We start from the raw sequence: 12,935 nt of genomic DNA, 5'->3' as shown, positions 1-12,935 counted from the left end.
CTACCAACCGTTTTAAGCTTTCAAATTACTAATCATGTTTATCTGTATCTTGACTGGAAAATAATTTGGGCTTTGTAGCAGTGTGCAGCACTGATCCTATTAGGCCATCTATAATAAGCTTCACCAGATTTAAAATTAAAAATAATTTTTAGCTGCATCTAGCCCGGAAAATAATTTTGGGGCTCCGAGATGCGCAAGACACATAAGTGCCTTCTTGCTGCACTACCTGCAGCATGACCCTCATATTGTCAGAATTCGAAGTAATCATGACTACTGGGTTGCCACACTCTTAGATCCCCCAAACTTTTCGATCAACCTTTTCATTTTAATAAAGACCAAAAAAATGGTCATTTTTGAAATTATAAGCATTAGCAGGTTGTTAGAAACTGAAATCAAACAGTTTTCAACTCAAAACTTTATTCTAGGTGATGTTACATTTTCACATAGGACCCCTTGTTCGAAAGGAGCTTCTGAACTCTCTCGTCCATTGAATTTGTCAGGTTTTGGATGGTTTCTGCTTCAATTGTTTTGCATGAGGACAGAATACCCTCCCAGAGCTGTTGCTTAGATGTGAACTGCCTCCCGCCATCATAGACACTCCTTTTAATGATGCTCCAAAGGTTCTGAATGGGGTAGAGGTCAGGGGAGCATGGGGGTCACACCATAAGTTTGTCCCCTTTTATGCCCATATCAGCCAGAGATGCAGATGTTTTATGTGCAGCATGAGATGGTGCATTATCATGCAGAAAAATGATCTTGCTGTGAAATACACGGTTCTTCTTCTTGAACCATGGCAGGAAGTGCTGTTTGAGAAAATCCACATACATTATGGAGTTCATCTTTAGCGCCTTCAGGGATCCTAAAGGGGCCGACAATCTCTCTCCCCATGATTCCAGCCCAAAACATTACTCCACCTCCTCCTTGTTGGCGCTGTAGCCGTGTTTGCGTGGGGTGTCCATCAACCAGCCATCCTCCACTCCATTCATCTGGACCATCGAGCGCTGCACGGCACTCATCCGTGAACAAAACAGTTTTGAAATCAGTCTTCATGTAATGTTTGGCCCACTGGAGCCGTTTCTGCTTGTGTGAAGTGGATAGAGGAGGTCGACAGGATGGCGTATGCACAGCTGCAAACCTCTGAAGGACCCTGCATCTTGTTGTTCGGGGGACGTTGGAGGCACAAGCAGCTTCAAAAACTTGTCTGCTGCTATGACAAGGCTTTTTTGCCGCTGCTCTTTCAACCTGACGTAATTGCCTGTAGGAAAGAGTCCTCAATTTGCCCTTATCAGCACGCACACGTGTGTACTGTGAATCAGCTACATACTTCTTGATTGCCAAGACACTTCATCCTGATCATCGCACAATGTTGATTGTAGTCATGCCTTGACCTAAACACTCCACAATTTGTTGCTTCTCAGCAGCCGACACATCCTTTTTCTTTCCCATTTTGGCAGAAAATGTAGGCTGCTTAATAATGTGAGAGAGCCTTCTTAAGTAGTCTTGCCTTTCATTGGACACACCTGCCAAACTAATTAGCACAGGTGTCTGCAATTGCTTACAGTGATATAAAGAGCCCTGACACACATCACCATCAATGAGTTTAACTGACAAACAAACAAATTCTTCCCTTATCACTCCTAAACACTTTTTGCATAATAATTTGGAACGCGGTGTACATGTGCTTTTCCACAAAACACCAGTGGTTCACGTAGTGAATCTTACAGTTCTAACTTGCCAACCGTGGTCTGTATGGAATTGTTCAATAAAGGGCCCAAAATTAAGATAACATAGATGGGAGAGGTCTCTATGAATAGGAATTCCTAAGTATTTGATACCCTGTGAGGGCCAGGCAAAGGGAAAGTTGGACTGGATGGAATCCTATATGGATTTAGGGAGGGAGACATCGAGGGCCTCAGACTTCGCTGCATTGATTTTAAAATTTTACCATGTAACAAAGTGATCTATTTCAGCCATAACAGCAGGGATGGATATATGTGATTGAGTGATATATACTAGGACATCATCAGCAAATAGAGAGCACTTGTACTCGGTGCCTCCCACCTCAATCCACCTAATATTGGGGTTATGGCGAATTGATGAGAGCAGGTGCTCCGTCACTAGGATGTATAAGAGAGGGGACAGAGGACATCCCTGCCTTGTCCCATTGGTGATTGTGAAAGGTGATGAAAATGTTCTGACGCACCCCCTGGGCCTTGGGACACCCGGAGCCGGACCCTTTTTGGTGGATGCTGGTGGTTGTAGTCTTCGTGGCGGCGATCCGGTTCCGTGGCTCAGGGCGGTCAAACCAGTGGCGGAACTATTTATGTGGTTTTGATGTTTAAATGTCCGACTACGCCACCCGTGGATTGCGGTCAGAGTGAACCGCCGCTACAGGGCAGACCGCTAAGGCTGGTGTTGTGGGTGCAGCAGAGCGTAGCATAACTCCCCACGGGAGGAGTATAGCCTCAGGGCAGTGTATGCGGAGGATGGGGGTGATGGTGCAGGGCAGCAGCAGTAACGACACGGAGTCAGTGATGCAGTTCAGGGCCTTTACTCACAGTTCTTATTATCCAGACCACGTCTGCAGGTAACGGGTGCTCACCAGGTGAGGGGCTCAGACAACTCCCAGATAACTTTGGAGCGCTTCACAGGACCCCCTTTGTGTGTCCTTTGTCTGACCTTTCTTACCAACACTTCTGTCCGGCTGCCTCGTGCCTCCTCTTGGTAAACTTGGCGCCAGTTTCCCTGACCCTATGTGGTGCCTTCCTAGCGGGTGGAGCAAGGGGCTGCGCCACATAAAATGTCAGAGCCTCCGGTTTCTAGCTGAGGGTCGTTTCCTGCCTCCACTAGTTCGGGGACCGGTCTCCCCCTTTGGCCTGACCCCTCCACGCAGGTGGATTCGGGCGTGCGGTGGCGACTCGCCCGTCCGCACCCCTGGGATCCCTTCATTCCTCGTTCCTGGAGCCTTCTCCGCTCCTCTTCCTTCCTTCTCCCTCTTGCAGGCCTGGGCCTCTGTTACTAGGCCCGCCTCCGGAGCAGAGCTCATGCAGAGCCCCTGCTCCCTGCCACTTCTGCTCAGACTTCTCTGCACTGAACTAAGATGGTGCCCACCTTTTATACTCCCTTCTCAATGCACCCAGGAACTGCTTCCTCCCTGCTCCTGCACTGCAGGGTTCCCCTTCCTCAGTGTTCCCTCCCCCCACTCCAGCCAGGGACAGGGACTGTCGTGCCCATCTCAGGGGCATATTGGTCGCCCTGCCCCACGGCAATGTGGTGTAATGCATGCAGGTGTCGGGTCCTGATCCACACTCCATCCTTATCTGAGAGTGAGATATCACACCTCTGGGTGAGGTGCAATACGTCTGTAGCAACCGAGCCCTCGGTGCTACAGTTCCATTTATCTTCAGCCTAGGTGACGTATTGTGATACAGGGCCGTGATTTTGGCTATAAAAGGGTCCCCTAGACCCCTACCCCAAGCTTTTTAAGAGAATCATATATGGCGTGCCAGGAGACTCTATGGAATGCTTTCTCAGCATCCAACGAGAGTATCTACTTACAAATTTTTAACTGCATCTAGCCCAGGAAATACTTTGTGCCTAGTAGCAGTGTCTGCTAGTCAGCGGATTATCCCGGCTGTTAAGCAAGCTACACCACCTGTAGTTTGGACACTTAATTTTTTCAAAGGAAATGCTTCGGGACCACGGGATACTTAGTGAAGAGCATCAGGAGGCACCCCAAGGCATAGGGGCTGGGACTGGCACTAGGATGCCTTGCGGTGGACAGCCGAGCTCGATCCTTATAAAAGCTTTTTAACTGCAGCAGCTTTAGTGGACGCTACTGGAGCTGGAATTACGCGGCTGCTGGCATGAGACTTGCCCTCCAATAGATCCTTGTAAATGGATTTAAAGTGTATTCATTCAAATTAGAGGGACAATTTAAATTAAAAAGCTTAGAGCTGCCTCCACCACAGGGGGGCTCTCTCGACCCACCAGCGGACAGGCACCAGTATTGGGAGAGGGGGGCTGGCCGTCAGGGTTCACCGCGGCTCTGGCACAAACCCGGCGACACGGAGGTGGCACGGGCAGGAGCGGACTGGCCGTCTCGGCTTCTCACTTTTTGGATTTTAGAAGGGCATGACATGCCTATATCTGTGTCTCCCCCTCCTTTTACTCCTCCACCTCTTTTCTTTTCGCATGACTATATGTACTTGTCACTTTTCCATGTGTTAGTTGTGTCTTCTGAGCAGTTTGTCAGCTTTTGGACACCTTTGAAGGTGTTTTCTATGTGTTTCTATGTGTTTTTGTTTGCCTGCCATTGGTTTTAACGGTGTTCGAAGGTGTTCGACGAACAGTTCGACGAACAGTTCGGCGAACACACGGGTGTTCGACGAACCGAACCGAACCCGAACACTACGGGGGTGGCTCAACACTACTCTTTGGCTTTGCTTTTCTTCTCATTGGATTTTTCATGTTAAAAGTTGCAGAAGCCAGATGACAAGCTCATTTTGGTTCAACTTCAGCAACTGTGCATTGCATTGCCATGTAATGTAATGCAATGCTATCTATCTAGCTCTCCCTCTTTACTTCCTTTTGGATAAACAGACATATTAGGCAAGCATTTTGGAGCTTTCACCTAAATAACTACAGGTGGTGAGATAAGCTGCACAATATAATTGACTTTTCAGTATATTGTTGCACACACACCATCTATTTAGCAAATGCCCTTGTTATCAACAGCAGCCTTTTAAACTCACCTGAGCTAACAGGTATGTGCGCTGGTTACTCTGCTGCACATAAAATTTCTTTTTTGGTTTGCTACAATGCCTTTTCTGAAACGTTGTCTCCCTCTGCTGGAACACTGACTTCTTTCATTTAATGCCTGCAGACTATAAAAGAGAACCCAACCCAAAAAGTTTGGTTGATTAGTCTGTGGCATTCTTTTAAACTGTTGCTTATGCCGGTCTCTGTGAGCTTCTCAGTGACATTCAGCCAGGCAGGTATCCTGCCTGCAGTAGATGGAATGTGGCAATGGAACGCTGGCTGCGCGTGTCATAATAGGCTCTGAGCCTTTATATACCTGCGCACAGCAGCAGCCACCTTCAGTCTGCTGCTGGACAGCCAGCAGCAGCAGGAAAGGTAAGTAATCAGCAACCCTCCTGCTAAGACAGCTGCTCGTTCCACCCCCCCCCGCCTTAATTGGTTCTCCTCCCTTCCAACGGTGTTGAGGCGGGTGGGAACAGCAGGGGGTGAGGGTGCTGTGCTAAAAGAGGTGGAGTTATGCAGATCTAAAACGCGTGGATTGCAGCAGCAGCAAGCCGAAAAGTGCAGGCATGTAAGGGATCAAGAGGTTGACAACATGTCTTCTTAACGGGAGTCCAGGTGCCCATCTCCACAAATGGACTTTTCAGGATCCTTGGGTGGCACTGTAGTCCGAAACCAATTCTGGTTATCGCTTCTCGGCCTTTTGGCTAAGATTGGGTGTGGTGTTTAGGCATTGCATCTGGTCTTGGCTCATAGGTGTTTGGGGTACCCGGCTCCTTGGCCTGGGGGGATCGTCCCACCTTACGTTGGTACGCTTTCGTGGAAGGATGCCTGCTACAATTTCTTTTGCATCGGGAGAGCCCCGGATGAGGAACACAATCCGTATCGAGGTCTTGGAAAGTTTCAGAGAGCAGAAAGGAATCCGCTTCGTCTGTAATACCATCCTCCTTGGGATCCTGGAGTTCGACAGAGATGACATCTTTTGCTTCCAGGACAATGAACTCAAAGGTATTTATACCATCACTTTTAAGAACCAAGGATGCTGCCAACAGTTGGTCCAGAAGGTGAACGAGCATGGTTGGAGAGATGAGATGGATGGCCTGGTGTTTTCCCTGCTTTTCGTCCGTGAGGAGGTACAAATAACAACGTATTTTCCCAACCCTTTTGTGGAGAGGCAGGACATCCAAACCTGTTTGAGCCGTCACTGTGATGAGGTGAGATACATTGGGCCTGTGAAGAACTCTGTTGGCTTCTGGGGTGGGAAGCGGAGGTTTCTTGTGCGGTTGCGGAAGGATCCCCTGGGCTATGGAGGAACACATCACCCCCCCTCTACTATCACTATCGGGAAAAGTCGGGGGTATTTATTTTATGCTGGCATGCCTATGTACTGTCGAAATTGTGGGAAAATGGGGCATGTCCAGAGCAATTGTGCAGAGTCCAAGGCATTCCGTTGTAATAACTGTGGTCTACTAGGACATTTATTTAAGGATTGCCCCCATAAGGATTCTTGCAACCTGTGTGGCGTGGACGGCCATATATTTCGGGAGTGCCCACTGAAGACCAAGACCCGAACATATGCGGAAGCTGCTGGAGGACCTATGCCACGGGAAGGACCAGTTCGTGTTCCGGAGACCAGTAAAGGACCTGAGCCTCGTCCTTCTATTTCCACAACAGAGGAGGTGGCGGAGAAGGTCAAGGGCGCGAGGAAGGAGACGGAGAGGACGGAGCAGGAGTCGGGTCTCCCCCGTGGAGAGCCTCCTGTGGCGAAGTCCCAGAAAAAGGGCGGAGGGCGGACCACCCAAAGACCGGAGCAGAGGGACTCTCCCGTCAGGGAGAAGACCACTGCGTCGATGGTCCCTGGTGTGTTGGAGCAGGGCGCCCCCAATGAGTTGGCGGTGGGGGGCTCTGTGTCGAAGACCCCAGACATACCTAGGGACTCGTGCCAGCAGACCACGGTTCTTTGTCCAGCAGGTGGCAATGATGGCGAGGTTTTCATGTCTGACCTGGAGAGTCTTCAGGAAGTGAGAGGCCACACAGCAATAGCGGAGGATGACTGCACGAGCGACGTGATTGAGCCGTGTGGAAAAAAGTTGAGAGCGGACGATCCTCCGGCATTTAATCCAGACTCTCCTGATGTGTGCCTTGCCAGGGACGATATATGGCAACCCGGTTCCTCCGGGTATCCGATATCCGGTTCGGACCCCCAGAATATTCTCTGCTTCTCCTCAACACTCGAGAGCTTGACGGTGTCTGCAGGGGATATAATGGATGACTCCCCTCCCCCATGACACAAATGCCATCTATTAAGTGTCTCTCACTCAATGTGAGATCTTTAAAGAGCCCTGTCCGCAGGGCTGCTCTCTTTGTTTTTTTCAAAACATTAGACTTTGATATTTGTTTCCTACAGGAATGCGGTCTGCAACACGGACTACGGTATAATGAGCTAAAGAAAGACTGGAAACTAGTGCCCTCCATTTGGTCTGGCTCTAATGAGAATAAATCAGCTGGTGTGGGTCTGCTCTGCCGAGGTAATGCTTTTATAATCTCCTCTGTCACTGAGATTGTGCCCGGCAGAGCTATATTAATACATTTATGTTTTAATAATTTTAACTTTCGTGTTATAAATGTGTATGCCCCGCCAGATAAACAAGAGCGGATACAATTGTTTGAGATTTTACCGTTGTTCTGTGTAGGGTCATCTCCTCTTTTGGTAGCTGGGGACTTTAATTGCCTCAGTGTAAATGAGCGCCGAGGAGGAGGTGACCCGATCCGTAAATTAGATAAATCATGTTTTTTATTAAGTAATTTGCAGACAGATTTTAAGTTGCGCGATGCCTGTAGGTCGCTATCGCCGACGGACCCGGGATTTACCCGGGATTTACGTGGTCCGGTCGGGGAGTGACCTCCAGGATCGATTTTATCTTTTTATCTGAAACTTTTAGCCCTGTATATTTTGTTTTAATTCCTAATTTATTTTCTGACCATAACATATTAAAATTATAGATAGAATACCAGGGGGAACTAAAGGTGAATAGAGGGTTGTGGCGCCTGGGGGTACACCTATTGGAAGACCCCCTGGTAAGGTCAGATTTTATCAAAAAGTACCAAGAATGGAGGCAGCTCAAACCCCCATATTTTAAAATGCTGTCCTGGTGGGAAGGGATTAAAGACAAGATCCAACTTTTTTTTATCAGGGCTGGGAAGAGGAAGGCGAGGCAGAAGAAGCAGGGCTATGCAAATTTGAATACTAGACTGCAGACTCTCCTTAAATTCAAAGAGATAGGCTTAGAGGTGCATGATGATATTGTAAGCCTTAAAAATGAGATACAGTCATACCTTGAACAAAAAGGGAAGGAAATAATATTTAATTCTACGGTGCAATTTTTAGAAGAAGGGGAAAAGTGTACACGTTTCTTTTTCAAAAAAGTGGTGGAGAGGAAAGAAACGATTACCTGCCTAGATGGAGATAGCACAATACAAGGTATGAAGAGGGTAGCTTTTAATTTTTATAGAAACCTTTTTAGCAAAAAAAGTGTTAATAATGTGTTTTTACAAGATGCTCTTAATGTCCTGGATTTTAGGCTAAATTCTGCAGATCAGGGGTTTTTAACAAAAGATATTACTTTAGAAGAACTTTTTAGTGTTTTTAAAAGTTTCTCAAGAGGGAAAGCCCCAGGAGCTGATGGTCTTCCTGTGGAATTTTATTTATCCTTTTGGGATATTTTAAAAGAGGATCTTTTAGCACTTTTTAAAGAGGTTTTTTTGTGTGATAAGTTACCCAAGTCATGGAGGAGGGGGATAGTGTCCTTAATATACAAGAAGAAGGGCGCTCGGGACGACCTCAAAAATTGGAGACCTATCACCCTCCTTAACATGGATTACAAGGTTTTAGCTAAGATTATTGCATGTCGTTTTAAAACTGTTATTAATGTGTTAATACAACCCGAACAAGTATGTGATGTACCAGGGAGGAGTATTACAGAGACCCTAAATACGATCAGAGACGTAATATGGTACAGTAAAGACAGGGATCAAGGGCTGGCCCTGTTAGCGCTAGACTTCGAGAAAGCGTTTGACAGGGTTTCTCATGAATATCTTTTTAAAGTTTTAAAACAAATGGCAATCCCAGACTGGTTTTTATCTCGCATTAAGAGTTTATATAATAATATGTTTTCACAAATCTCTGTCAATGGTTTTTTAATGATTTTATCCCACTGGAATCTGGAGTGAAGCAGGGATGTCCATTATCCCCAATTCTGTTTATTTGTGCTATGGAACCCCTTTTATGCATGATCCGGAAAGACAAGGTAGTCCGGGGGGTTCCTGTCCCAGGAGGGGGAGGGGCTCAGGTTAAAGTGCTTGGATATATGGATGACGTGACTGCTATTTGTACTGATCCTGCTTCACTCCGGAGAGTAGTATTGTGCACCAATCTTTTTAGTCAAGCTTCTGGTTTTAAAATGAATTTTAATAAAACTGAGTGTTTGATTATGGGTGCGTGGGATAGAAATGACTTACCGACTGTTAATGTGAAATATGACAATGTAAAAATTTTAGGGGTTGTATTTGATGCAAATAATGATGGGCTTGTGAGTTGGGGAGAGGTTCAAGATAAAATGGCAAAGAAACTTTCCTTTTGGACCCTGAGGAATCTTTCGATCGAAGGGAAAGTCCTTGTTATTAAATCTGTTTTATTACCTATGATTTTATATATTGCTATGGTGTATCCTCCCTCTGACTTAATGCTAAAAAAACTAACTCGTATTTTTATGTTTATATGGGGCTCTAAAATGGAAAAGCTTAAACGATCAGAAATGTATAAGAGAAAGCAGAATGGAGGAAAAGATGTTCCCGATCTTCGCCTGTTTTTATATGTAAATTTTTTCTGTTTTTGTTTTAAAGCTTTTAAGTCTAATAGTACTTTTGGCCTGTTTTTAAAATACACGTGTGGTTTTATCTTTAAGAGATAGTTGAGGCCATCCTTATCAGCGCCTGTTTTATTGTGTCCACCAAACCACCTTATTATTTTAGAAAAAGTTATAAAGACTCATAATTTAAAAGACCTTGGAGCTGACATCCTTCTGGACCGGAAGAAGCTATTTGACCACTTGAGGACAGAAGAAGAGACATCCCCAGTTTGCAACTACTCATGGAACAGATCCAAACGTGTGTGGAGGAATGTCTTCGGGAAGTTCCTCGCCAATGTCCATAAAGACCTTGCCTGGATGTCCGTCCACCAGTGCCTCCCAACCAGAGAATTCCAACACTGGAGAGGCCTGGTTGCACGGGCAAAATGCCCAAGGGACTCTTGCCATTGTGATGAGACCGTTATGCACCTTTTTTTAAACTGCACCTTTGCACAAGAACTTTGGGGGAAATTGGGGATTCTTTTAAAGTGGGTTTGCGGTTTAAAGGACTTTTATTATGAATATGTTTTATACGGACTTTTTAATTGTCCTACTGCATACCAATCTGAAATCTGCTGGTGTATAATAAACTGTGCCAAGAATGCAATTTGGAAAGCAAGGAATATTTTATTGTTTAATCGTGATTTTATTTCTGTGCTTGATTGTATTAAACTGGCTTTTAGTGAAATGTATGTTTATTATTTAAAAAATGTAAAAGATATGGGCAAGAAGGAAGCGAACCGTAGATGGTGCTTTTATATGTAGAATTCTATTTTATATTGATTATTCTCTGTAATGTATAATTGTTAAATGTTTTTATGGTTTTTTTTGTACTTGAAAGGTTTCGCATTGATTGTCTTGTAATCTGACTTATGTACAATAAAATTATGTTGAAACCTTATCTGTTCTTATCAGTTTAATATCTGATACGTCCCCTATCTGGGGACCATATATTAAATGGATTTTTAGAACAGGGAGATGGAAAAAGAGCTTGCTCTGTCCACTCCACGCATTGACCTGGTATTGCAGTATCTCCAGGACCGGTGCACCCCTTCTTTAATGCAGTTTCTAAAATCAGAAAGAATTGAATTCAATGCTTTTTGTTCATTTTGCTTGTTTGTCGGATTTTGGGATGGACTCTTTGGCTTTGCTTTTCTTCTCCTCATTGGATTTTTCATGTTCAAAGTTGCAGAAGCCAGATGACAAGCTCATTTTGGTTCAACTTCAGCAACTGTGCATTGCATTGCCATGTAATGCAATGCTATCTATCTAGCTCTCCCTCTTTACTTCCTTTTGGATAAACAGACATATTAGGCAAGCATTTTGGAGCTTTCACCTAAATAACTACAGGTGGTGAGATAAGCTGCACAATATAATTGACCTTTCAGTATATTGTTGCACACACACAATCTATTTAGCAAATGCTCTTGTTATCAACAGCAGCCTTTTAAACTCACCTGAGCTAACAGGTATGTGCGCTGGTTACTCTGCTGCGCTTAAAATTTCTTTTTTGTTTGCTACAATGCCTTTTCTGAAACGTTGTCTCCCTCTGCTGGAACACTGACTTCTTTCATTTAATGCCTGCAGACTATAAAAGAGAACCCAACCCAAAAAGTTTGGTTGATTAGTCTGTGGCATTCTTTTAAACTGTTGCTTATGCCGGTCTCTGTGAGCTTCTCAGTGACATTCAGCCAGCCAGGTATCCTGCCTGCAGTAGATGGAATGTGGCAATGGAACGCTGACTGCGCGTGTCATAATAGGCTCTGAGCCTTTATATACCTGCGCACAGCAGCAGCCACCTTCAGTCTGCTGCTGGACAGCCAGCAGCAGCAGGAAAGGTAAGTAATCAGCAACCCTCCTGCTAAGGGTAGACAGCTGCTCGTTCCACCCCCCCCGCCTTAATTGGTTCTCCTCCCTTCCAACGGTGTTGAGGCGGGTGGGAACAGGGGGTGAGGGTGCTGTGCTAAAAGAGGTGGAGTTATGCAGATCTAAAACGCATGGATTGCAGCAGCAGCAAGCCGAAAAGTGCAGGCATGTAAGGGATCAAGAGGTTGACAACATGTCTTCTTAACGGGAGTCCAGGTGCCCATCTCCACAAATGGACTTTTCAGGATCCTTGGGTGGCACCGTAGTCCGAAACCAATTCTGGTTATCGCTTCTCGGCCTTTTGGCTAAGATCAAGTGTAGTATCTTTCGAAAAGGCGGTTTTGGATGTTGGCCGCCCTAGTAGATTGATACATTATGCACACTGGGGTTTAGGCGCTTGTTAGTACGCCAGGTGGCTAATATAGTCATCTGGTGGAAAGCATGGCCCCCCAGGATCGACGCCATTGGGCCGGGGAAGATCGAAAGCCCGAAGTGTGAAGTGCCCCAGGAGTGGTAACCCTGGGGTGCCTTAACTCACTGGGATTGGGAACCCCACTTGAGTTTATGGCACATTTGCACTAGCACTTCAATATTTCTTTCTTCACACACACCCTTATTCCGGGCCTTCTGGCCTTAGGATGGGGAATTTTTCAATTCCCGGTCGAAGGTCCGGGCAGTATTATACTGTGAAACCTTCACTATTTATTTAATTTTTTTTTTGTCACTGTGTGTCCACTTTTTCACGTGTGTCCACGTCCTTACTAGGATTTTGTCGGGATGCGGTTCCCTTACGGGTTCCTCTCTTGGCAGGTCTAGGGGGGGAGTGTGTGGCCATCAGGTTCCGCTCCCCCCTGAACCCCCCTGGCTCTCCTCTTTCGGGAGGAGAGCGTTGTTGGCTCCCCTCTTCCGGGAGGGGAGCACAGTCTTTGGCTCCCAGTGCCTTGCTCGGGTGAGAACTCGGGCAGGTATTGGGGGTAAGATTGGGTCGCCTCTGGCTCCGGCTGGAGGTGGCTATTTGTCCCTGTTCCTCGCTGTGGCCTTCTGGCTCGGAGGGACGGGGAATGGTTTGGGGGACCCTTCTCCTTTTGGAGAGGGTTTCAAGAAGACCAGCATCCTAGTGCACTTTTTTTGTGGCACTTGTCACTTTTTTAAGTGCACTCGGGTTTTGTACACGAATTCGGGCTTTCGATAAAAAAAAAAATCTGTTCTTATCAGTTTAATATCTGATACGTCCCCTATCTGGGGACCATATATTAAATGGATTTTTAGAACAGGGAGATGGAAAAAGAGCTTGCTCTGTCCACTCCACGCATTGACCTGGTATTGCAGTACCTCCAGGACCGGTGCACTCCCTTCCTAATGCAGTTTCCAAAAACAGAATGAATTAAAAGCAATGCAATT

General features: G+C 46.0%; 2 non-coding genes and 1 pseudogene across 2 annotated transcripts; all 3 read left to right on the top strand.

Annotated features, from left to right (window-relative positions):
* The first annotated feature begins 10,538 nt into the window (after nucleotides 1-10,538).
* Nucleotides 10,539-10,722, top strand: LOC141150539 (U2 spliceosomal RNA). Its single transcript, XR_012246715.1, has one exon. It is a non-coding gene; the product is annotated as a U2 spliceosomal RNA (small nuclear RNA).
* Nucleotides 10,723-11,819: 1,097 nt separating this feature from the next.
* Nucleotides 11,820-11,911, top strand: LOC141151232 (U2 spliceosomal RNA; annotated as a pseudogene).
* A 794-nt stretch (nucleotides 11,912-12,705) lies between these two features.
* LOC141150315 (U2 spliceosomal RNA) lies at nucleotides 12,706-12,888 on the top strand. The gene has a single exon (XR_012246567.1). It is a non-coding gene; the product is annotated as a U2 spliceosomal RNA (small nuclear RNA).
* Nucleotides 12,889-12,935: the final 47 nt, after the last annotated feature.

The sequence above is a fragment of the Phyllobates terribilis genome, unplaced genomic scaffold (assembly GCF_046119375.1).
Source record: "Phyllobates terribilis strain yellow unplaced genomic scaffold, ASM4611937v1 Scaffold_5__5_contigs__length_657084704, whole genome shotgun sequence".
NCBI classification, from domain to species: domain Eukaryota; kingdom Metazoa; phylum Chordata; class Amphibia; order Anura; family Dendrobatidae; genus Phyllobates; species Phyllobates terribilis.
This window is presented reverse-complemented; position numbering and strand designations above follow the sequence as displayed.